The 23571-nt window shown below is 41.0% G+C and overlaps 1 protein-coding gene across 1 annotated transcript in view; it reads right to left on the bottom strand.

Annotated features, from left to right (window-relative positions):
- TMEM200A (transmembrane protein 200A) overlaps positions 1 to 23365 on the bottom strand; it is a 65925-nt gene extending 42560 nt beyond the window's left edge. Inside the window, exon 1 of the mRNA XM_053222246.1 lies at positions 21199 to 23365. The gene's annotated coding sequence lies outside the window, so the exon portion shown is untranslated. The remainder of the gene's footprint in view (positions 1 to 21198) is intronic.
- Between the last annotated feature and the right edge of the window lie 206 nt (positions 23366 to 23571).

The raw sequence follows: 23571 nt of genomic DNA on the forward strand, positions 1-23571 counted from the left end.
CAATTGGAACTGCTTTTCCAAGTCTCCAAAATTACAGATTGATTTTGACATGTTTCAGCTGGCTGGCATTTCAACTAAGGTTCCAACCACTTGGGAAAGGGGAAAACTACTGAAATGACCCCTTTTCCAGGCAACTCAATCTAGCTGCAGGAATTATAGCCAATCCATCCAGAATAGCTACATAGCTAGTCAGAATTGTTTGGAGGAGAAACCGGGAGAGGTTCTTACTTTGTTCCACCCTATATGCAGAAAGAACTATGCAGATAAATAACTAGATATATCTAATACAATCTACTGAGTGCCTTGTAAAACTTGTAAAAACATTGCAATGTAGTGGAATGATTCAGAACAAAGAGAAAAGACCAGAATGCTAGTATAGGATCTAGCACGGGCCAGCTGGGTGAGCATGGGCAAATCACTTAAGTATTCCTTGCCTCAATTTCCTCATCTGGGAACAGATCACACTAACTTCTGAATCCTTACCTGCTTACAAGTTTAGGGTTGTGTGGTTCAATGTTCACAAAAGGGTCCTCTGACTTTTGCAAGAAGGCCAGCAACTCACGCTCACTATCCTCTATTTGGCCAGTCCTGTAACCTCTATTCCAAAGAGAGAATTTCTAATATCTCCTATCCACAGGAAGCTCCAGAATGTAAATTCAGCCTTCACTCCAATACTTTGCACATACCTTTTGACATCTTAACAAATGCATAAAGGATGCCAAAAAATAAATTAGCAAGGGCACTGTCAGCCAGACATGAAGAAATGAGGATAATGTGTGCCAAAAAATGTCCTCCCACATGTAAAGAAACTGGTAATTGGAAGAGGAATCCCCCACCTCCTGGAGCAGACTGTGCAGAGGCGGGGCACCCGTGCCAACACTCAAACCTTTGCCAGAAGCAGAAGCAGCGTAGGGGGAGAAGAAAGCTCTCCACCCCTGCACTCTGAGTATTTACAGGGATTCGTTCCAGTTCCTGGCAGGAACCCGCTGGCAGAAGAAACTATTCCCTTCTGCAGGAACGGAAGGGAATTTCAATACGATAGTTGTGAAATGGCAAAAAATCATCTCAAGCCCCGATAAAGGTTCCATCTTGCATATCAGCTCAGTATTTCCCTTCAGGTGGTCTCGGATCTTACAGATTCTAGGCTGGGTTTAGCCGAAGGAGGTTGGCTCCCTTCAACACAGAAGAGTCAAGAGCCAAATCTTCCGGGGTTGGTATAAAGTTTTGAGAAACGGACAAATATTGACTTCAAACCCGAACAACTGACTCACAAGTACAGTTTATTGAATCATTAAATACAACCAGGGATGTGATTCATTGCTGTTTCACCTCAACAACAAAGCGCTGTACAAATAATGGGAACGGAAACGTGTTCATTATTCTAATTGAAGAGCAGTGTGTGATACTCAGATCAAAAATGGAAGCAAAATCCTTTCTCAAAAGGTGAGGTGAGATTTCAAAAGATAAAACACGGACAGAGATTTTTCAAATCTAATTTATGAAGGCACATATTTGGGCAATGTACAAACATGTTCCTTGTCCAATCAGATCAACACAGCTCTTTACGAAATCATGGGTTAAAATGGTTAGTGATGTTATTAAGTGATTTTGGTCATCTTCGTGCTGAGAAACCTGGATGTCATGTTTCCCTGCTTTACATTATGGGCCTGGGAAACAATCTTGCTGAAAAACAAGGGCTCTTGAGACTGTTGCTTTTAGCAGCACACTAGCTTAAAAATGCTTAGGCAGAAAATGACAAAATACTGGCACCTTTTGCGGCTGAGACCGTGTGATCTGGGGGCAGCCTGGCGGATTCAATATGATCCTTGATCAGGCTCTTTACATGAAGCTGTTATTGACACTGGAGGCTTGAAACTGATGTAAGATATCTGCCTACCACACATCTGCCTCTGATATCTTAGCTGGTCATTTCTGGTCCCCAGGCAATGTCATGACTCCAGCTGTTGAAAAATTATTTAGTCTCTATTGCCATAACACTAGGTACGTACCTTTTTAAATAGCACTCTCTTATAAGAATTGATTTATTTTTTTCTTCTGTTGTTTCTCCCTCATGACATCTAGTTCCTTGAAGTTGGGGCAATAAAAGAAGGCGGCATACCTTAATACCCAGAACCCTTGGTATTTCTCCCTCTACTACCTGTTACTAGTAAGCTTATCTTACTCAGCTAGCACTTCTAACTTGATCTCAGCTTTAAGATTCTGTTTTAGATTCTGTATCTATGATCTCCTGGTTCTACCCAATAAAGATACCTGCCTGGTTTCTTCATTTCTAATTGTTGCTGGTTAATTCCATCAACTTATTCTGATTCGATCGTTCCTACACGTTTGTAAGTCTATATTGCCTGATTCAATCTTATGGAATCCTAGCTTCATTTGACTATGAATTGTCATTAAACGCCTACTATGTGTCAAGAAGTGGGCTACCCATCACAGAAAAACAAAATGAACAGGAAACCAAAATGAACATGATATCAAAATTTCACAATTTAGTGAGGGGCACAATTAAGAAACATAAGTTATGTATGGTAAGTGCTAGAAGATACACCAGCACAGAGCACTGGCGTGCTAGTAAGCACATGGCAGAAAGTCATCTCAGTGGAGGGTGATCAAGCATTGCTTCTGAGATGAAGAGATGATGGTGCTTTGTCTTAAAGAGATGTTAGTTCAACAGAGAAGAGAGAAGAAAACATGGAAGGGGGAACAGCCAGCACAAACGCACGGAAGTATGAGAGGCTGGCATGATGGGATCAGAGTTGCTAAAACATGTCAGGATAATATCCGTGGTAAGACTGAACTTCGGGAAGCAGGAGGCAGGTCACAAAGGGCCATCTACATCATGTTCGAGGCTAACCTTCATTATGAAGGCAATGGCAGACACTAAGGAATCTCTCTGTCCAGGAACAAGACAATAGACAGGCCGAAGGTGAAACTAGAGACAGAAAGACTGGTTAACAGGACCAAGGATCAGTGAAGCCACTGCACCAGAAGTGGGCAAGAATGGACCACCTGAATTTAAATGGGAGGCAGGACTAACAAAAGGTAGGGACTTTTTGGATACTAAGAGGGAAATGGTGAGGAAAAGAGTAAGAGATGGCTTTCAGGTAGCTGGTTAAAACATGTTTTTAGACAATAACAGTATCTGCCATTTACTAAGCAGAACAGGCATTTTTTTCCCTAGGTGATTTATATGCATTATTTCATTTAAGTAATTTGCATACATTGTCTCCTGTAATCCTCACAACAGCCCTGGGAGATCAATATCCACTTGACAGATGAGGAAAATGAGGCAACAAGAGTAGAAATAATCTGCAGAAGGTCACTGAGTCATCAAGCAGCAAAGGACAATTCTGACTCCAGATCCCTGCACCAGGGCTGGGATGGCTTTGTTCCCTGGGATAAAAAATGCAGAAGGGAGTTGAGAAGGAGCAAGGAAGCAAGATGTGGAGTTCTGTCCTATTATTCACACCAGGTTTCTGGTTTTGAAGTCTGTCAAATACACAAGAAGGGATCTCCAGGGGTTAGAAAACATGATTCTGGAATTCATAGGGAGGTTCTCAGCTAGAGACACATATTGGGGGGTCTTCAGGGAACAGATGGTTGGAGCCCAGGTGTAGAAGGTGTTCTAGGAGTAGAAGGAGTTCCAGGTGTAGAAGGAGTTTAAGAGAGAGACAGAGGTGCCTTTAATCCCTGCCTGGACTTGGAAGCCTAAAGTCTCAAGTATTCAATCCCAGATTAACATCTACTTTGAGTGGACACACTGCATAATTCTATCAATAATCAAGGCATGAAGGGGGAAGAAGATCTGAAAAGAAGGCGGTGACATTAATGGCTTCAGGAAAAGAGACCTGAGGTGATGGGGAGTCCTTGCCCTTTTGGTCTAAAAGGAAACAAAAATCCTCTATACGTAAGGGGCCAACCCAATTACTGTTTCCTTCTTTAGGCATCTTTTCTTTTTCCCCCTTCTGTATTTATTGCTCTTCGACCAGCATGGGAACCACGGCTCAGAGAAAGACATGGCACTTCCCGTTGGAGCTGGCACTCTGGCGGGCAGGTGCACAGACAAACCAATTACCACATTGCAAAGCATGGAATGCTGTAGGTCTGCCGTCGACAGTAGTGTTGAACCAGGGGCAACCTGTGCCCAGAGGACAAGAGGAAATGTCTGGAGACATTTTTGTTTGTTTGTTTTATATACAGAGAAAGAGTGCAAGCAGGGGAGAGGGGCAGGGAGAGAGAGACAAAAAGTCCCAAGCAGGCTCCACACTCAGCATGGAACCCAACACTGGACTCAATCCCATGATCCTGGGATCATGACCTGAGTGGGAATCAAGAGACAGATGCTCAACTGACTGAGACACGATGCGCCTCTGGAGACATTTTTATTGTTATAACTTGGAGTGGGACATTACTGACATCTAGTAAGTAGAGGCTACAGATGTGGCTAAACATCTTAAAACACATGGATGGTCTCCCACAGCAAAGTATTATCTGGTCCTAATTATCACTAGTGTGGAGGTTGAGGAATCCTGCTGTAATGAAGGAGAGCCCACGAAGACCAGGGCAGAGGAAACCAAACACTCAAGGTTGCCTTGGAGGATCAGAACAACCCCACAAACGTGGGAGCTGATCCAGAAGAAGGAATTTACCAGCAATGAGGCAATATCTGGTGTTAGTGGACATCTGCTTCTTACTGGGCAGTCTTTTCTTTTCACAGTCCTAGTCCATTATCAGCATTTATTAAGCACCTACCATATGCAATGCATCCCCCTCTGCTATGGAGAAGAGATATTCATGAGAAAGATAGTTTGTCCTTTTAAGTGTATAAAGAATACTAATTCTTGTCAAGCTTTCTCGTATACTTAATTACTGAAACCCTGTAGCAATCCTATGAAGCAGTTAGTACTAATCTTGCTTTGCAAAGTCAGGAACAGTTTATTGAGATTAAATGACACTCTTCAGACCACAAAGTGGCAGAGCTGCTCTGAATGCCTCTCTCACACTCCCCTAGCCTCTGCATGACAGCACCCTACATAATGTGTGCTATCTTTGCATGATACGGTACATGGTGCTGGTCATTTCCAAAACATAACATATTCAAATTTGCTTTCCAGCTACCGTTAAGAACTTTAGAATGCTTCTTGGTTAAAATTAGATGACTGACGGACTCCTGGGTGGCTCAGTCAGTTGAGGGTCCCATTCTTGATTTTAGTTCAGGTCATGATCCCAGGGTCATAGGATCGATCCCCGCATGTGCTCCTTGCTGAACACGGAGACAGCCTGAGATTCTTTCTGTCTCTCTCTGCCCCTCTCCTGTGTGGCACGTGCATGCACACATGCTCTCTCTCTCTCTCTCTCTCAAGTGAAAAAATAAAGTTAAAAAAATTAGATGACTGACAGTTAAAATAAAACCTCCAGGACCTAAACAACTGAGATAAAATAAATAAAACTGTATGATTTATAATCGTGTCAATCAAGACATGAGATTTAAAAAAACACTTTTTTAATGTTTATTTATTTTTGAGAGCGAGAGAGCCAGATGTGGGGCTTGAACTCACCAGCCATGAGATCATGACCTGAGCCAAAGTCAGATGCTCAACCGACTGAACCACGCAGGTGTGCCAAGACATGAGATTTCTTTCATCAAAGAAAGATTTATAGTCAAAAGTAGTTTGGGGGCTTGTTGCAGATTTCATTTGTTCTACTTTTTGAAAATTGATAAAGCATTTAGAGCAATTCTTGGTTGACTAGAACATCCAAGAAACCAAAACACTTATTTTTGGCCATTCTTTTTTTTTTTTTTTTTTTTTTTTTGGCATTCTTGACAAATGCTTAATGCACTGGAAAGCAGAATACTATTTATTAGTAACTCTTAAGTGTCAATATGAACCATGTTTATAAACCAGTTTTTACCCTTCTTAAGTTATGGGTATTAACAAAGAACTGAGTAGAGACCCTGTGGCTTCCTTATAACAATGGAAGCCCATGGAATGAAACCAGCCCATGGAATATTGAACTTTTGTCCCTTACTTAATACAACTGACCTGGAAATTTTACTCAGAAATTTTTAAATTTTGGGGGCGCCTGGGTGGCTCAGTCAGTTAAGCGTCCGACTTCAGCTCAGGTCATGATCTCGTGGTTTGTGGGTTCGAGCCCTGTGTCAGGCTCTGTGCTACAACTCAGAGCCTGGAGCCTGCTTCAGATTCTGATTCTGTCTCTCTCTCTCTCTCTCTCTCTCTCTCTCTCTGTCCCTCCCCCCTTGTGCTCTGTCTCTCCATCTCTCAAAAATAAGTAAACATTAAAAAAATTTTTTTTAATAAATTTTTAAATTTTTGAGATCTGAAAATCAGTAAATCATCAGAATCAACTGATGGTACTAAAATCTGGCTTGTTGAGCTTCTATGTGTAAAATTAATGGTTTCTTACAACTCTAAAGAACTATAGCATTGTTTTCCCCTATCATGTTAAAAAATCTTTGGTTGGAGAGCCCTGGGATCCATATTAACACTGTATATTACTTTCAAGTTTATAACAACTTTTTCCCTCAATTTATTTTTTATTTGAGAGAGAGAGTGTGAGTGAGGGAGGGGGGAGAGGGAGGGAGGGAGAGACACAGAGAGATAGAATTCCAAACAGGCTCCATGCTCAGTGCAGAGCTGGATGCAGGGCTAGATCCCACGACCCTGGGATCATGACTTGAGCCAAAATCAAGAGTCAGACGCTCAACCAACTGAGCCACTCAAGCGCCCCTAAATTTTTTTTTCTTATATAATGATAGAGTTGTGGGCTGAGAGAGGTAACATAGTGTCAAAGAGCAAAAGTTCTAGGGACAAACCCCTTACCTGGAAAGCAACCAAGGGTAAGTTCCTTCATTTTTCTAGAATCTTCTTAGATGGAGAATTGTTGCCTTACAGGGCACAGTGAGAATCAAATGAGAAGGCATGAACAAAGTACCTAGCAAAGTACACAGAGTACACACTAACAAACGTTAAGCATATCCTTTGCAGAAAGATGAAATTCAAGTTCTAAAGTAGTACCTATGTCACACAGTCCTTTACATTGGAAAAGCCTACCTTTCACAAGAGTCCTAGGCAAGGGAGTTGGCTTGGTGTCCTACAGTTCCTGGTCTTAGTTCTCTTCTGCAGGCTCATTCCTGTGTCTTCCCCTAAAGGTACAGACACCAAAATAGCTATCCTCCTCGTCATTATTCCTAGTGTGTATCTTGACTGCCCTTCTCAAAATCCACACTTGGCATTCTGGACAGGGCACAACAGTGGGAACAAGCCCTGGGCTCAGAAAAAGGAGCTGCCCCCGCCCCAATCTGGTTCCTGCTTCTCCAAGCCTTGCTGCATGATTGAGCCCCAATTCTAAATCTTTGTTTCCTCATCTGTAAAATCAGAGGACTACCCAAATCCAACCATCTATAGTTTCAATCTAAAATTTATTCTAAAGTTATAATCTGTTGAGAGGCAATGAATGGAACTGGAATATACTAGTATTTTCATATTGTATCTATTTTATTTTTATATGAAACGTGTTTTATTTTGTATTTATATCAATACATCTTTATCAGATGAATCATGCATTGTTTTTTTCAAAAAATAAGTTCTGCTGGTCTTCTCCTTAAACGTAATGATTAGTGTTAAAATTATTGCCATGTAGGGGTGCCTGGTTGGCTCAGGGTGTAGAGCATGTGACTCTTGATCTTGTGGTTGTAGGTTTGAGCCCTACATTGGGTGTAGAGATTACTTAAAAATAAAATCTTTAAAAAAAAATGATTGCCATTTAGTGATACGCTGAATGTCATGAGCTAAATGGTTTTATAAAAGCACCCATACCTGCAGTAATTGATGTCATTCATATAAACTGCAATAAATACTTTTCAGTAAGGACATTCAAATGCTTTCTTTTTTCAATCTTGGTAATTTTAGTGTTTATAACTGAATGATGCATGTATTTTTAAGTATTATGATTATTTTAAAAATCCAGTATCTACTTACAGACATAAAAATTAATAGTCATCATTTCTGATGACAAGATTGAGAAAGCATGATTACCTAATTATGCCACTCAGTAAAAGAATCAATCACCTTAATCAGAAATAGAAAAGATAAAGATACATGAATTTTTATTATAAAATACTATACATGAATGAAAACACACTAAGCAAGAATACACATATCACATCAACAGAAACCTAAGCAATGAGGCGTCTCACCCAGGGGACAGGTCCCATTTTCTCCACGGACAGATACAATACCTTTCTTGATAATTCTTTCTGGGGCTTATCAACTTTCTTTGGAAGCATCTACAGATAAATAATTTCCTAATGTTGTAGTTTAAGCACATTTCCTTTTTAATTGGTTTTTCCCTAAAGAGGGAGATATCTGATTCTTACACATTTGAAAACCCCATTTTCCAACTTCTTCATCAAGACTTAATGCTCACCTAAAACTTCAACTCCTTCACTTCCCTCCCGATATGTAGATTGCTGAAGTGGACATATTCCCCAAGGGATCTCCACTAGTGGAGAGTATAATAAAGTTACTGAATTTTAAAACTGTACTCTCCTCCTTCCTGAGTGGAACTTGTCTTTCTCTCTTCCACTCCCATACTATCGATTATGAAAACTTTTGCCTGTGAAGCAGAAACTAACTACAAATTTTCAATGCTCTAACATATTGGATCGCCTCCCATTTTTTGCATCCTTTCCTACCGTCACAAAAGGACATAAAAAAGGACCTCCCAGAGAGAAAAAAAAAACACCAGAAGTGGGACAGGGCTCTACACCAGCCTCGTCGGTGTAAACCTTAGGTCCAGTTGCTCATGTATGACAATTTCAGGGGAAGATACTTATGGGTAAGGAAACTGTGTCATGATTTTTCACCTAGAATTCCCTCTACAGATTTGAGTCCCCTTAACTCAACCAACTGCAAACAAACTTTGGGAAGCCATGTGGTCAAGTCTACATGATTGCACTCAAACTTAAAAGATACAGGTTTCCCATCCTTTTAAAAACCCTATCCAAACAATAACATTCATTCTGCTACTAAGGAATTATAGGAGTTATCCCAAAGGCCTTTAGTATGGCTATATTACTTTTATTATAAACACAAGAGGATTAGGAGACAGCCACAGACAGGTGATCCCTCATTCTTTCTTTTTAAGCATTCCAGCATCTTTTACCTAACACCTCTGTATAAGAAAGGCGTACTGCCACAAAATGATAGCGTTCCAGAGCATCCTAGGGGCCAAATCCTCTTAGAGTTGATAATTAAAGAAGGGCCCTCTTCCACCTACTCACTTTAATAGCATTAAAGGATTACTGACGAATGAGCTGTGTTGTATGACTGCCTCATCACAGTCAAAGGGATCAGGTTTAGAAATAGGTTCTCCAAGAGGGAGTGCCTGGGCTACTGCAGGGTTATCCATAAAAGGACCTGGCTTTCCAATGCTGCAGGTGAAGAAAAAGGAATACTGCCTTCGGACACAGTTCTAAAATAATGATATTGTAATGCAAAGCGAACCTGTTTTATTGGAGAACATTCTAAGGTCATTATCTGTTGAGATTACATTTTTACCAGTTTCTTTCTTTCTTTCTTTCTTTCTTTCTTTCTTTCTTTCTTTCTTTCTTTTGGGGGGGGCGGTTACTGTTGTTGAAAAAAATATTTCAGTGCTCATCACCTAGAGTAGCTTTTAAAGACCCAAGGTTTCCTTTCTGTACCAGAAAGCTGGTGCTCGGCAGGGACAGACATTGGGCAGTGCTGCATCTGTGGGCCAGGCGGCTGGGGGGGTTGGGGCACACAAGGTGAAGAGTTTAGAAGCCTTCTCTAATCACCTCCCCACATTCTCTCTACTGGTCTGAAAAGCCCATCAATTCCCCAGGGCCAGTCTTTATGGCTGACAATAACACGGTCTCCTTTAGTAACTCTAAAAGGAAACTGTGCAAGGGGCACCATTAGGGCAATTCTAGCCTCTCTGACAAACAGGAGCTTAGTCCAGGATAGCTCTTATGTTGTAAGCAAACTGAGCAGCTAGTCTTTTCCTCAGAGATTTCATACCATTCACATGCGGGCCACACGGACATCTCTCCCCTGTCCATCTCAGCTTGAGTGCACAGGACTGGTCCCTAATGGGGCTCCTGTTCTACTTTGTTAGAGACCATTTCCCTTTCCTGGACGGGGTTGAGATGAGCCAACAGAATGGAAACCACAAAGCTCTTTCAGTACTTCAGATCTTCCCCACCCCCCTCACCCGACGACTGCATGTCAGTTGTGTAAACGCAGACACATACATGTAAGTGAAATAAAGAACACAGGATAACTGGATAACTCAAGTTTAAGACCTAACGCCTCACAAATACACAACTTTTCTCCAGGATATCAGTAAGATTTCAGAAAAAAGGGGGAGTTTCTTCCTCAACTAAAGGATAATTTTCTCAACCGAGCATTTTGCATTTCAAAGCATGGCCAAAGGGCAAAAGGTAGCCCCTAAAAATATGCCTGAAAATCCTTCTTGAAAGTTATTTATAATAATGGGAGATTACATAGCTATGAGTTGGTTGATGCTTAGACTCCTAGAAAAGGTTTTCAAAAAAGAAAGTGGCATGCATGATCACTGGTTGCAAGGCTGTAAGCCTTCTTTTACTCCAAGGGGAACATAATATAACTTTAAAATTAAAGAAGTACAAAGAAATTAACTTTTTTTTCTCTTTTTTTTTTTTTTTTTTTTTTTTTAGACAATGAGCTTCTAATTAAGGGCGTTTTCTTCGGAGGGTTTTGGTGGAGCTGAAGGAACTGGAAGAATCGGAAGCAATCTTATTAAACAGCCTCCTCTACAAAATGATCATAAACTTACTTTTATGGTGAGTGTTTAGCCAGGGTAGGGACCTAGCTTTATTTTGCATTACAATTATTTATTGGAGGAGCTTTGATTTGACAAAATAACACAACTGTTTTATGTAATAAGGTTAACAGAAGAAATGGTCTGCCAAATCCCCAATAATAAACTCTGTTTAGAATGTAAACAAACTCTGTTAGATTACTGGAAGAATAAACAGATTATAAAAATGGCCATAAAAAGCTGCTGAGTCCTCCCTGGGTCTTGGGGGGAATGGGTGTGTTTCTCAACTAACCTCCAGGACAAAGCATCCCAGCAGGGAGCCCTGGCCCTCCTCTGTCCTTGGGGTGGCCCCAGGAGCCAAGAAATTAAAGTTCTATTATTTTGATCTCTGTAACTTACAATGCCCCCAAAGCACATGCATGGAACACCATGTTAACAATGCAAAACCCCTTTTCTAGATAAAGATTGCTTTTTGCGGGGCACCTGGGTGGCTCAGTTGGTTAAGCATCCAACTTGGGCTCAGGTCATGATCTTGCGCTTTGTGGGTTTGAGCCCCGCATCAGGCTCTGTGCTGACAGCCCAGAGCCTAGAACCTGCTTCGGATTCTATATTTCCCTCTCTCTTTCCCACTTGTGCTTTTCTTTTGTCAAAAATAAATAAATACATTTTTAAAAACCATAAAAAAGACTGCTTTTTTTCTGACTGCTTTCTTCTATATTTATACCCAAAAGATTGTATTAAAAATGACAGAATGGTTTTCTCGTGTTTCCATCAGTGGGTGAGATGCTGCGATAGAAATCCCTTTGCAAAAAGACAATAAGTAAATGTACTCCAAACACAAGCATTTGTGATATGTGAGAAAAAGCAAAAATAATCCTGAACTGTCTGATACACTAAAGCTTCTAACAAGAGGAAAAGAAAAAGACTCCGTCAGAAAACTTCAGGGGGAGAGTTATCTGCCCCACCCACCCTGGCAAGTTCACTTCAGTGTGATGTGATCATCACTTCAAGTGTTAAGCTTGATAGGAAATGCCAAAATACCCGAAGATACATCTGGGAGACATGCTTTTCTTTCCTAAATCAAGAAAATTGCAAAGGAAAACCCTAAATGTCACAAGAGTTATTTCCTTTTTTATTAATTAAAAACTATAAAAACATAGGTAACAATATCGTGCAGCTTTTTGAAAAGTACGTTAACAAAATCTTTAGATGGCAAATGTTAATAAACAAAAAGAAATACATTCATAAAGGTAAAGTTATTTTATATAAAGCACTGATTAAAAAAACTAGTAATGTTCAGAAAGTACTTAAGAAGTGATTTCTTCTTTTTCGATTATTTGAATCGAACTACTTTGGGTCCATTGGCTCTTGCAAAGTTTTACTATTTATCAGAACTATTCAGAAAAATTTTAAAAGGGAAAAATAATCATTTGTACTCATAATAAAGACATTACTCAGCACTTTTTGATATTCATTTTTATCTCTATCCCAACCAAATGTGATTTACTAAAACGCTAAAAAATAAAACTGAGGACGCTTAGTGGGTTTCGAGCATGACAGCTCAGAATTTATCGATCAGTATCCTCAGAGAGATGCGGAAAACATTGTCTAGTTCTGATGAGTTCTGATGGCTATGGGGACCAGATTATTAGCCACTGCCAGGCGTTCAAGTGTTCAGCTGTCAATTTTATTAAGATGGCTTCATGGATGTTTCAAAACATCAAAATGAATAAGGCCAAGAAAAGACTGGATTATCTATTGTCATGCAATATTCCCATCTGGCTATGTTTTAGAATGCCAGCATGCCCAGACTCACCGCCTCAGTGTCTCACTCTCCTCAGCATGGCACTGCTGACTTCTTAGCAATCATAAAGAAGAAAATGTCTAAGTATACAGTGGCTCTTCCTCTGAATTAGTTAATACTTTTGGCTTGATAAGACCCTCCGATCAAAGAGCAGCTATACTACAGGCACCTAATAAACCACCCCCCCTCCCGGAACTACTGTCCTAATTCAACTTAATTTGACAATTCCACAATCTCCTGAGAGGAGTCATAAACACAATAGGACATCACACCTGGCCTTATGGGGTGCACACAATTCATCAGGTGAGGGTCTGCTTCCTGTCTGAGGTCAAGTGCCTTGAGGAGCCTGGCCACAGACGAAGAACTTAACAGTAGAAATATGATAGCGCAAACTCAGCAGCCTGAATAGCAGAAACATTCCTGCTTGGTGCATACTCCTTGCCCCTGCCCCAGGCAAGTGGTGGGGGACGTTGCCTGGGCACAGGGACGGGGGTACTTCTTGTGCAGAGACAGCCTTTCTTCAATCCACTGGTCTCCCAAAGGCAAGCGCACAGCTCTCCAACAATACAACTGAAGTAGGCTCTGTTTTTTGGTAACACCACTAATAGAAAAAAAAAAAATTCCCCTTCCATTCTCCACTTGATTCTTTCTGTTGTCCTGAAAGAGACATTAGGTCCATTTTTACTACTTACACCCCTGCGGTTTGGAGAGACAGAAGGGGGACATTCTCAGGGCACTGGCCCGAGCTGCTGGCATGTGCAAAGCACCTTGCAAGTTCTAGAAAATGCATCCAACTCTCCCGAGAGAGGCACAGAAAGAGTCCACAGAAGAGGTGCATTCGAGGTGGATTAGAAGAATGAAGAGTGCTTCCCTCCTCGCTCCCCCAGCCCCTACAAAAATATCACATTCAGGCGGAGCTAACAGTTGCCTCACCCAGAGCAGGTGTACAAAGCAAGGTCATCCTGGTGGAAGTCAAAGGAGAGAAAAGACCACACTGGGCAGTGTCCACTTAGAGTCACACACTCTGCAGGATCTTTAACTTACATGACCTTTTACAACCCGAATAACCCTTCTAAGGAGATCACGTCACTAGCAATGTGGGGCTCGGCAAGGTTGAGCGATTTAACCAAGATCACATAGCTTTTAGGTGGTAAAGCTGAAATTTTCCAGTGATTTTCAAGTTATCCCCAGCAATGGGATTCTTCCCCCCCCCCCAAATCTCACTTATATCATAAATAGCTCAGATAATCAAAAGCTGGCTATATATTTTAAAAATATCTCTGAAGGAGAGTCACTTGGGCCAGGGAGCCAGACGGCAGTGGTTTCCAGAATGAATGTTCAGAGAGAGCACAGATCAGAGATGGAATCCCACCCAGAGAAACTCCAGGCAGGTCAGTTAGCCAGCCTTTCAAACGATAACCTTTAGTTAGCAATTCCCCAAATCCTATCAGGTAAACCATAGAAAACTAAAGAATAAAAACCAAATAAACCCTCCTGGCCCCTACTTAAATTTTACAAAGACACTCTGACTCTTTCCACAAGCTGCCTTTCAGGTGCGCACCTCAACAGAAGGAAAAGGCTACCTCCCGTTATCTAGGTGTAATATCGCGTGATGATGTTTGTTTGGCAGCTTTGTGACTGCCACTCAATGGACAGCAGTTACCACAGGAATTCGGCTAACATCCTGAGAGCACTGTACTTGGGGAAAAGTTAGTGGAGCTGCCAGCACAGTAACCCAGGGCAGAGAGCGGTTCTTCACGCAACCTCAGTGACCAGCCACACTGGTCCAAGGGCAGGTCGACTTCCACCAATACTCATAAAAGTCCTCTCTGAAAATGGGAGACAGCTCAGCTCCTCTCCTCAAGGGTTATCTTCAGAGATCGTTCACTAAAAGGCAGATTTTTTTCTTCCATTCTTTTCTTTTCTTTTTTTTTTTTTTGTTAGGGGCAAGAAAGAAGATGGATGGATCAGCGAACACAGCAAGGGGTACCTGGCACTGCGCCATTGATGAAGGTCTTACATAACAGATGGACACTTAGGCCGGAATGGATAAAACCATTGCCAACATCCCCCTTCTAAGCATTCAAATAAGAAGTGGAAAAGTACCAAAGGAGATACTAAAGGCTCTCGCTGTCACCAGAGACGCTGAGCAGCACGGTGCTAGCTTCCAAAGGACTCAAAGTCCAGAGAGTTGTTTCATACTTTTCAGTCATAACCTAAGAAAGTACTGGAGACATAATAAGCATTAGTAAGTGCTCTGATAACTTCGTCTCATACATAAGACTATTCCTGAATCTTAGATATTTTAATATAACGACAAATATAAAAAATGAGAAGACTGCATTAGAAGACTTGAGAAAATGTAAAGGAAACGTAGTTAATCAACCTCTAATTTGACAAAGATGATTTTTGATTTTTGCACATTAGTGTCACATACTGTTGGTGACTCTCCACTCTTTTTTCCTTTAGGAAAATACGAACAAGGATGTGATGCTCCCTCAGGGTCCACCACCAGATACTGAATGGACTAAACTAAGCTCCCAAATGGAGAGGCTAAAAGTAACCTCTAATAACAGGTGTCTTTTCTCTTCCATTTTAATGAGCTAAAAATGCATTAGTAATAAGAGCCAGCATAATCCTGAGTCTTCAGCTAGATGTTCAAGCAAGTATCTTGAATTACATAATTTTTTATAGTGTCCTGGAACATAAAATAGCTTAAGCTCCTATTTGTGGTTTCAAAAACATCTATCGCAAAATTAATATATGACAGGCTTTAAAATATATGCTTTATTAATTTAGAAGTATATGCAAATGCTTTAAAAAGAATAAAGACCTAGTCAAATAGAAGGCAGCAAATAGAAGGAGTTGATAAGAGAATAGATTGGTAGTCAGCGCAATAATGAAACTGACCTTCAGATGTGCTACTCAATCCTTATTTTATTGTGAAGAAGTTAACTCGTGCATCTATTCTGTTCTAATTCAATACCAACAACTATGACATGAAATTCAAAAGGAAAATGCTCAGTAATTTCTAATCCCATTTCACCCAAAAGTTTGAAGGCTATGCTACATCTGGGAGATTAAATTGGAGAAAGAAATTGAACCCAGATCTTCAGAAAGTGTTCACTAAGGGACATTTGCAAGCAAAGCTTTACTGCTAATATCATGTACCTTTCATCACTGATATCACAGCCCTGGCTTTCCTTCTACCTCTAGGGCCACTACTTCTTGGTATGTTCTCTAACCACCTCTAAACGTAGAAACCCCCAAAGCATGATCCTAAGTCACCTTCTTTGAAGCTCAGAATCTATTCACTCCATGACTTATTACCAATGACATGCTCATTAACTCTCAAATTTATGCTTCCATTATAAATTTCACATGTGAGCTCCAGACCCATCAGTCCAAACGTCCACTTGCTCTTTTCCCTGGGATGCCTCATGGGTGTCTCAACCGTAATGAGTCCAAAAGTGAACACATGAACCAAAGTTAGGAAAAGTCTTCCTCACCTATGAAACGATACCACCATCCATCTACTCAGTCATGCTAAAATCCTGACATTTCCTGGACCACAACTTCCCACGTCCTGTCAGTTACCAGTGTTGGCTGATGCTATCTTCAGAACCTGTCCTCACTCTGTCCAGAAATCTCCAACATCACTTCTGCCACCCAGTCTAAGGCTCTGTTGTTTCTTCCTCCATACATTCTTGCCTCCTCCAACACCTTCACCACAAAACAGCCCAAATGGTGTCTAAATGTAAAGCAGTTCATGCATTTCCTCTTTCTTTCAAAGCCTGCTCTTTGGAAGCCAAGTATCCAGCCCTTATCATTTTCCATACAGCACTTCATGATAGCTTTTGCCCAGCTTATAACCTCTCTTTCCACCTTCTCTCCCCTGCTGTGGTCCAGTAACAGGGCTTTCTTTCTGTTCCTTAAAAACATCAAATTCTTTCTCTCCTCCACCTTCATGCACTGTTTCTCTCTCTGGCAAGGCTTCTCTGGACAAGTTCCTCTTGTCTCTAGTCCCATCTTATAAGGTGAATGTTTCCCAGGAAACCCACTGACTCATGACCCTCTCCTCCTAGCTCCCTGTATGTTTTCGTGACACTACTCACACTTATCGGCACATCATTATTTAGGATGTAATTTTTTGTGCCCCACTACCAGATGAGGATAAGCTCCCTGTCCAGATTTTCTCCCGCACAAGACATAGTTAGTGGCTAGAACATAGTAGGTGCTCTGTGAGTATCTGTTGACCAAACAATGCTGATATTTAAGAAAGTTTTCTGGGTATGCCCCAACTCTCCAACCCTGACAGCCCTAGTAAATATTAGATGGCTAATTTCAGTCCAAATTTCACAGATTTTCTGCTCCTTAACATGCATGTGTCACCCAGGGGCCAAGATTAGGAGGAGACAGACCTGGATTTTAATCTGGTCTCTGCACCTGTGCTTACTAGGCAGACTTATAAAAAAGTGAACTGCTTTTCCAGACCTCAGATTTCTCACTGTTGTATGAAAAAAACTCCTCACAGCTCTCACACTCTCAATCTGTGAATACACAGTGTTTTCAATCCACAATAAAATTCTGTACACATCCAAAATAAAACATCTCCTATGGGCTTTAGAATCCTCTGGTTATTCTTGCTTCAAGGTCTTTATCAATCTCACTTTCTTTTGATCCCATGATTTCTGAGGACCTTGAATTACAATTCAGACCCATCAGGCAGGGTCTCCAGATGGTGAACGCAGACACCTAGGCCTCCACTCACTGCATATTTCCTTTGGGGACTAGTAATGATGGTGAGGGCTGGGCCCAGCAAAGCCCCCGCTGCAGGTTAGGACTGGCAGATGCTTCCCAAGTCTCTCAGATTGAAATCCGAAGTTCCTTCGTGGTCCCACGGCCCTCCAGTATCCTCTGCTTTGTTCTCCTCGCGCTGGCCTCCTTGCTATTCAAACACTCCAAAGCAGCTCCCACTTGGGAGGCTGCCTGTGCATCGCCTTGTGCTTCCTGTTCCCCTGCCTGGCTCTCTCCTCCCCCAGACATTCAAACGACTACTTTCCTCCCTTCATTCAGGTGTCTGCTTCAAATGCCAGAGGACTTCTCCGTGACGATGCTACACAAGTCCCCATCCCAACTGTTCTCTGTCTGTGGGCCCTGCTTAATTTTTCTTATTCTCTGTCACAATAAATTATAGGTTATTGTCTGTCTCCTCCAACTGGAACGTAGGAGTCCTAAGGAGAGGAGCTTTGTTTCCTGTTAGATATCCAGGGCCTAAAACAGTACATTGTACGCACTCAGAAAATAGGTACTGAATGAATGAATAAAGGAATGAATGAGCGGTGCTCTACAAGAAATCAAGAGGACAGCGGGACTGAAGGTCTCCCATCTACAGCTACAGGGGTCTGTAAAGGTCAGAAAGGAGCAGTGTGATGAGAAAGAGCTTAGGTTGCTGGACCCCAAGGCAGGAGAGCCAATAGGTACCTCCCCCCAAATTGTTATCCACCCCCCACTGAAGAAGAGCGAGCTTGGTTCATGGGGTGGCAGGTGGGGGTGAGTCCCAGGGGCCGCCAGTCAGCAGGTCTCCTGCCAAATTAGCAATGAACTTCTGACAGCTGTGGCAGGAGAACAGCAATCCCCAGGGTAGTACCAGTGGAAGTGAGAGTTAGCCTGCAGGTGGCCTTGTTACCCAGAGATGGATGGCATGTGCTATCTTTGTCATCTTTTTGTAATTTGTCTTTTAAAAATCACTTAACCAAATTCTGAATTTAAGGCATCTGTGAATTAGTGCACAGTCTCACTCACGATCACCCCTTTCCCGCAAACTTGGACTCAGGGAGACCCGTATATTATCTTCCAAAGCTATTCCGTGCCCTCTAGTACTCAGCCTTACTGGCGCCCTCTAGACTGTGAACTCCTCCAGAAGAGCCCATGTGCTCCATGGTGACTGGCACTTAGCCTGCTCTCAAAAAACGTCAGATGACTCAGTAAGTATATTTTGAACTAGATCTCCCCAAAGACACTGAGCTAAACACTCACTAACAAACATCACTAATTACATGCTATTATTGTCTTCTATTCAACTATGCAGGCACTGGACTGAGTTAGTTCTGGACAGAAATTAATTTGAGAATTGGAAGACTCACAAAATAAATAAGGAATCGCCACGTGTCAAGTAAGGTGTGATAAGAACACCGTGTGGACCTTGCAGAAATTTCTGCATATACACCACAGGGGGGAAAGCATGTAAAGAAGATAATTATATCTGTGTATTATATTTTTATTTTCAATATTGCATTTTAGCACTGAATATAATTTTTAAATATTATCAATATTCAGAGTAAAATTAACACTTTACATATTTTCTTTTCTTTTTAAGTCTGTTTATTTTGAGAGAGAGAGCATGAGCAGGGGAGGAACAGACAGAGGAGACAGAGGATGCTTATCCGACTGAGCCACCCAGGCGCCCCGTGCACTTTAAATATTTCCAAAGGAATGATTTAGTCTTTTCCTAAAAAGTCTGTGTCTTCAATGTGATTTTATATCTCACAGTAATATTTCTCCCTGACATCAGAGAAGAGCGAATATAATTAACTCAGCCAACATTTCCTGAATGCACACAATATATAAGTCACTATGCCACACACAGTTAAAAAATACAAGTTTCACATAACAAAAAAAATGTGCACTGGACTAAGGTGTTTATGTTCTACTGAGAGAGCTATATTTATATTAGTACTTAATATTTTATTTATATTAAACACTCTTTGAAGGTGGATATACTATATACGGAATGTCTTCAGCCATGCAATGATGTATGGTACATCTTGGGTTTCTAACATGAATGTTGTTTTTGCTCCCAACCCCTTACTTTTAATAAACGATCTCAAACATCATGCTCCAAAAGAAAAACCTTCTAATAGCTTCCAAGTGCCCTGAGGATAAAGCCTTCCCTCCCCCCAGTATGCAAGGCTGGCTCTTATTATCTTGCGGGTCTCAGCCCAAAAGCCTCAAACACAGAGGTGTCTTTCCTGATCATCTGATCTGCAAAACCCAGGCGCTCTGTTACATCAGACTCCATAGCACTTTCCACATCTGAACCTGCTTTGTTTGTCTCCATCTAGAATGTACCCTCACCACAACCTTGGTTTTGATCCCTCCCCTATCCCCAGCTGCCAGCAAGTATTTATGGAATTAATTATTAATTATTAATTAATTATTACAGAGCTTGAGTTGACTATCCTATCCATCCATGTCTTATCAGGAACCAAACAATAAAAGTATGGGTCATGATTTCCCATGTGGTTTTTTACAATATCATTGTATACGATGCGCCTCACATTTGGCAAAATGGGTCATAAGTATAATTTAGCAGCAACTCCTGAATGAAGCTCACTAAATCATGGTTTGGTGAGTAAATGAATGAAAATAATTATGTTCAAAATAACTGACTGAGATCCATCAAAAAAAATGGAGTTATAATGCTATAATGTTCTTCTTCGACTTTTAGAAGAAAACCAAAATTATTTTTATTTTAATTGTGTATTATTTTCATAGAAAAATAGCAGTTGTGGAAAGGTTGAAAATGGTACTCAACACCCACCTCAAATTGACTACTCTAGTAAGCTTAACAGTTCTCTTGCAGTCTCAGGCAATGTTTTTGAACAAAACCCCGTACCGAGGTCTAACGAGGATGCAAGTTCCTCCTTCTTATGGAACGAGTCAATGTTCACAACTGCGAGAACTAGATACAATGATTGGGCTGGGTTTTTGTTTTTGTTTTGTTTTGTTTTTGAAAAGGGAGCAAAGTCAGAAGGTTCCGAATTCAATATCTTTGGCTTATTCGAGAGGAATCGGTGTTTAACAGAGCAGATGTTCTCCAGGGGGAAATCTCAAGCGTTTTCATATTCTAGCTGGGACTTCACATACTGCGTACTGGCTCAACCTGGTCCAGGGTCACCTGCTGGGAACACAGCCATAAACAAAATAGGCACAAGCTTGCCCTCACTTGGCTTACACTCCCTCTGAACAGTGTAGGGACCGGGAACATAATAGTTACAACACCCCCCGGCTATGAGGACCTGGCCACGGAACTATGGAGGCAGAGGACAACCAGGTTCACTCTGCAAAGTGGGGCTCTGGCATTGCAGGTTCTCAACAGTGTGGTCTGAAAAGCACCCTCGCAGGGTGTGCATATTACTGATTTTAAAAAATTATTCACCGGCTAATCTTCTGTCTTGTGCCTCAATCTGTATAATCAGGAACACGGGTAAATAAAGTTTTAAAACTTGAATGGTTGATCGCAATAGTTTAACAGGTTACATGATCTAAGAGCAGTTTTGACAACAAAGAAACAAAGTCTGCAGTTAAAAAAACACTGTTACTCATTTCAAAATGGTAGCTTTTCTTATTTAAAAATAAATACATAGAACCCTAGTACAGGCATGAACAGGTGGTATTTCCATCCACTGTCAGTCACAAGCTCACCTATTCTGAAAATCAGTTTTGCATTTAGTATCAGGAGTCTTTAAGACATTCATACCTTTTGACCCAGGAATTAATCTCTTCCACAGATCTCGCTTAGAGAAGTAATCTGAAATGTGAACAAAGATTTCATCAAAATGCCATTTATAATGCCAGATATTTGGAAATCACCTAAAGGTCCAATTTTAAGAGCAGTTAATAAATTGTGGTGTGTCCACACAATCAAATATTATGCAGACATGAATTAAGCTTGCCTAGAAGTCGGCAAATGTCTTGGACATAAGGTTAAGCAAAGAGAGCAGGTTGTAACATGTTATTAACTATGGAAACAATTTGTTAAAAATGAAGAAGAAAATGCCAAAATATGATGGGTGCTTTGGGGTCATAGGCAAATTTTCTCCCTGATTTTTTATACTTAATGCATTTTCCAAAGTTTTCGTTGGGAGCATCTGTTGCTTTTATGATTAGAAATAATAACATCTCTTAAGAAATGCTAAGTAACTCGACCGTATTACAAATACTGGCACAGGTGTGTTCACACAGCAGATCTGATATGTGGCTTGCCAAGTGAGCCCAAATTTGTGCCTCTCCTGTGCCTAAATCTCAGAGAGAGAACACTGAGATTCCTTGGATTCACCCTGCACTTCAGCCCAAAGATGCTGATTCTCAAAAAGGAAAATATTCCTTAGCAGCTGCCAACCTATTGGCACCTCTGTAATTAGCTTACTATTTGCAAAACAGCCTGCTCCTTCTCAGCATTCCCTTCATCGCAGGAGCCTCTAATATTCTTTACCGATTCTGGTTATCTCTGCCAGCTTTATTTCAATGTCCTGTAATCACTCATTTACTTCTGGCTCCATTAGATTATGAAATTCTTGAGACCCTTGTCATCCTGACACCCACAGAATCTAGCTGAGCCCCTAGTAAACAGTGGCATTTAATCAATGTTGTTAAACAAACCCTTACAATATAGGAAGAAAATCCACTCAATAACCCCCAAGAGAAACATTCCATAACAGGACCCTCTTGTAAGGGAAATCTTGGTTGGTGTATGGAATCAGAAACACATTGGGATATAATTTCCAGTTTATGAAAGAGCAGAGCCACCCCCGACATCCAGGAGCTGGCCTGGCGCTTACAACCAGGCCCCGATGTGCTCCTGTCGATGGAAACAATTTCACAGAACGTCAACACCAGACAAGCCAGTCTGTGACCATGACGGTGCAGGACAGGAACAAGGCCATTCTGTAATCATATCTGAACACAAACAAAAACATGGATATTGTCCAAAATGACCAATATCCCTCTAATCTGGCTAATGAGTAACTGCTACTTCCTTGCCAATAATAGTATTAGCCTCTCTCGTCTTGTCTCCTTCTGATAAGATTTATTAAGATACAAAGTCATAGGATTATCCCTGCTTCAATCCAGAGCAAAGCCCTGCTTCTTTAAACCTTCTCCCAAATCACATAACACAAGCTCAAATCTTAAAATCTTATAATTAATTTCTAACACCCTCTTACTGAGACGCCCCGTATCTCCCTATGGTATACCTTCTCCCTTGCTGAAACGAGTTGCAAACCCAACCTGTTCAACCACGGGTAATTCCTGGTGGCCTCTGGCTGGAGAGCACTGATAAATTCTTAATCTTACCTGCAATACTCTCCTCTCATCTCTCTGTTCATACATAGTCATCAGAACTCACTTCCTCCCAGACGCCTCCCTGGATTGGCCTTCTAGGTTTTAGATGGTCCCATTCCTTTTAGTCTCCGTAACATTTGTGTTTAACTGCTACTATTAAGTTTGTATTTCAAAATACTAGCTAACACTGTGGTCTTGATTTCTCTCTGAAAAAATCCTTCTAACTCTAAAATCATATTATTCTATTGTGTTGCTTTAAAAGTTTTATGCATGGTTGTTTTACCTCTGCAATTCTCACATATGGGCCTAAAACATATATTTTTATATACCTTCACATTCCCTTTCCAGTTATCATAGATAGATACATACATACATACATACATACATACATACACAAAGTCCACTGCACTTAAGATCTACAGTCACGTGTCTAAGCAGTTAAAAGTTTGATCTTGGATTTGTTGGGAAATGACATGATGTCACTCATATTCTATTAGTAAGCAGTTTCATTTAGAGTATCTTCAAGTAGAGACCTTTATAGCTGGTGGGTGCTCCACATACTTACTATATTCAGTATGTGCTAGTGCTCTCTCTCCTGCCCACCCCCCACATCTCTGCGTGTGTGTGTGTGTGTGTGTGTGTGTGTGTGTGTGTATCATATTTCAGGGCAAAGTACCTGTACATATAAAGGTAAATTCAGGCCATGGCAGCTAGCAAAGGTTCCTTCCCTTCAACAGAAATCAGTGACTAAAATTAAGCCTTCCAAACATCTGACTTGCTGA

The sequence above is a fragment of the Acinonyx jubatus genome, chromosome B2 (assembly GCF_027475565.1).
Source record: "Acinonyx jubatus isolate Ajub_Pintada_27869175 chromosome B2, VMU_Ajub_asm_v1.0, whole genome shotgun sequence".
Taxonomy (NCBI): Eukaryota; Metazoa; Chordata; class Mammalia; order Carnivora; family Felidae; genus Acinonyx; species Acinonyx jubatus.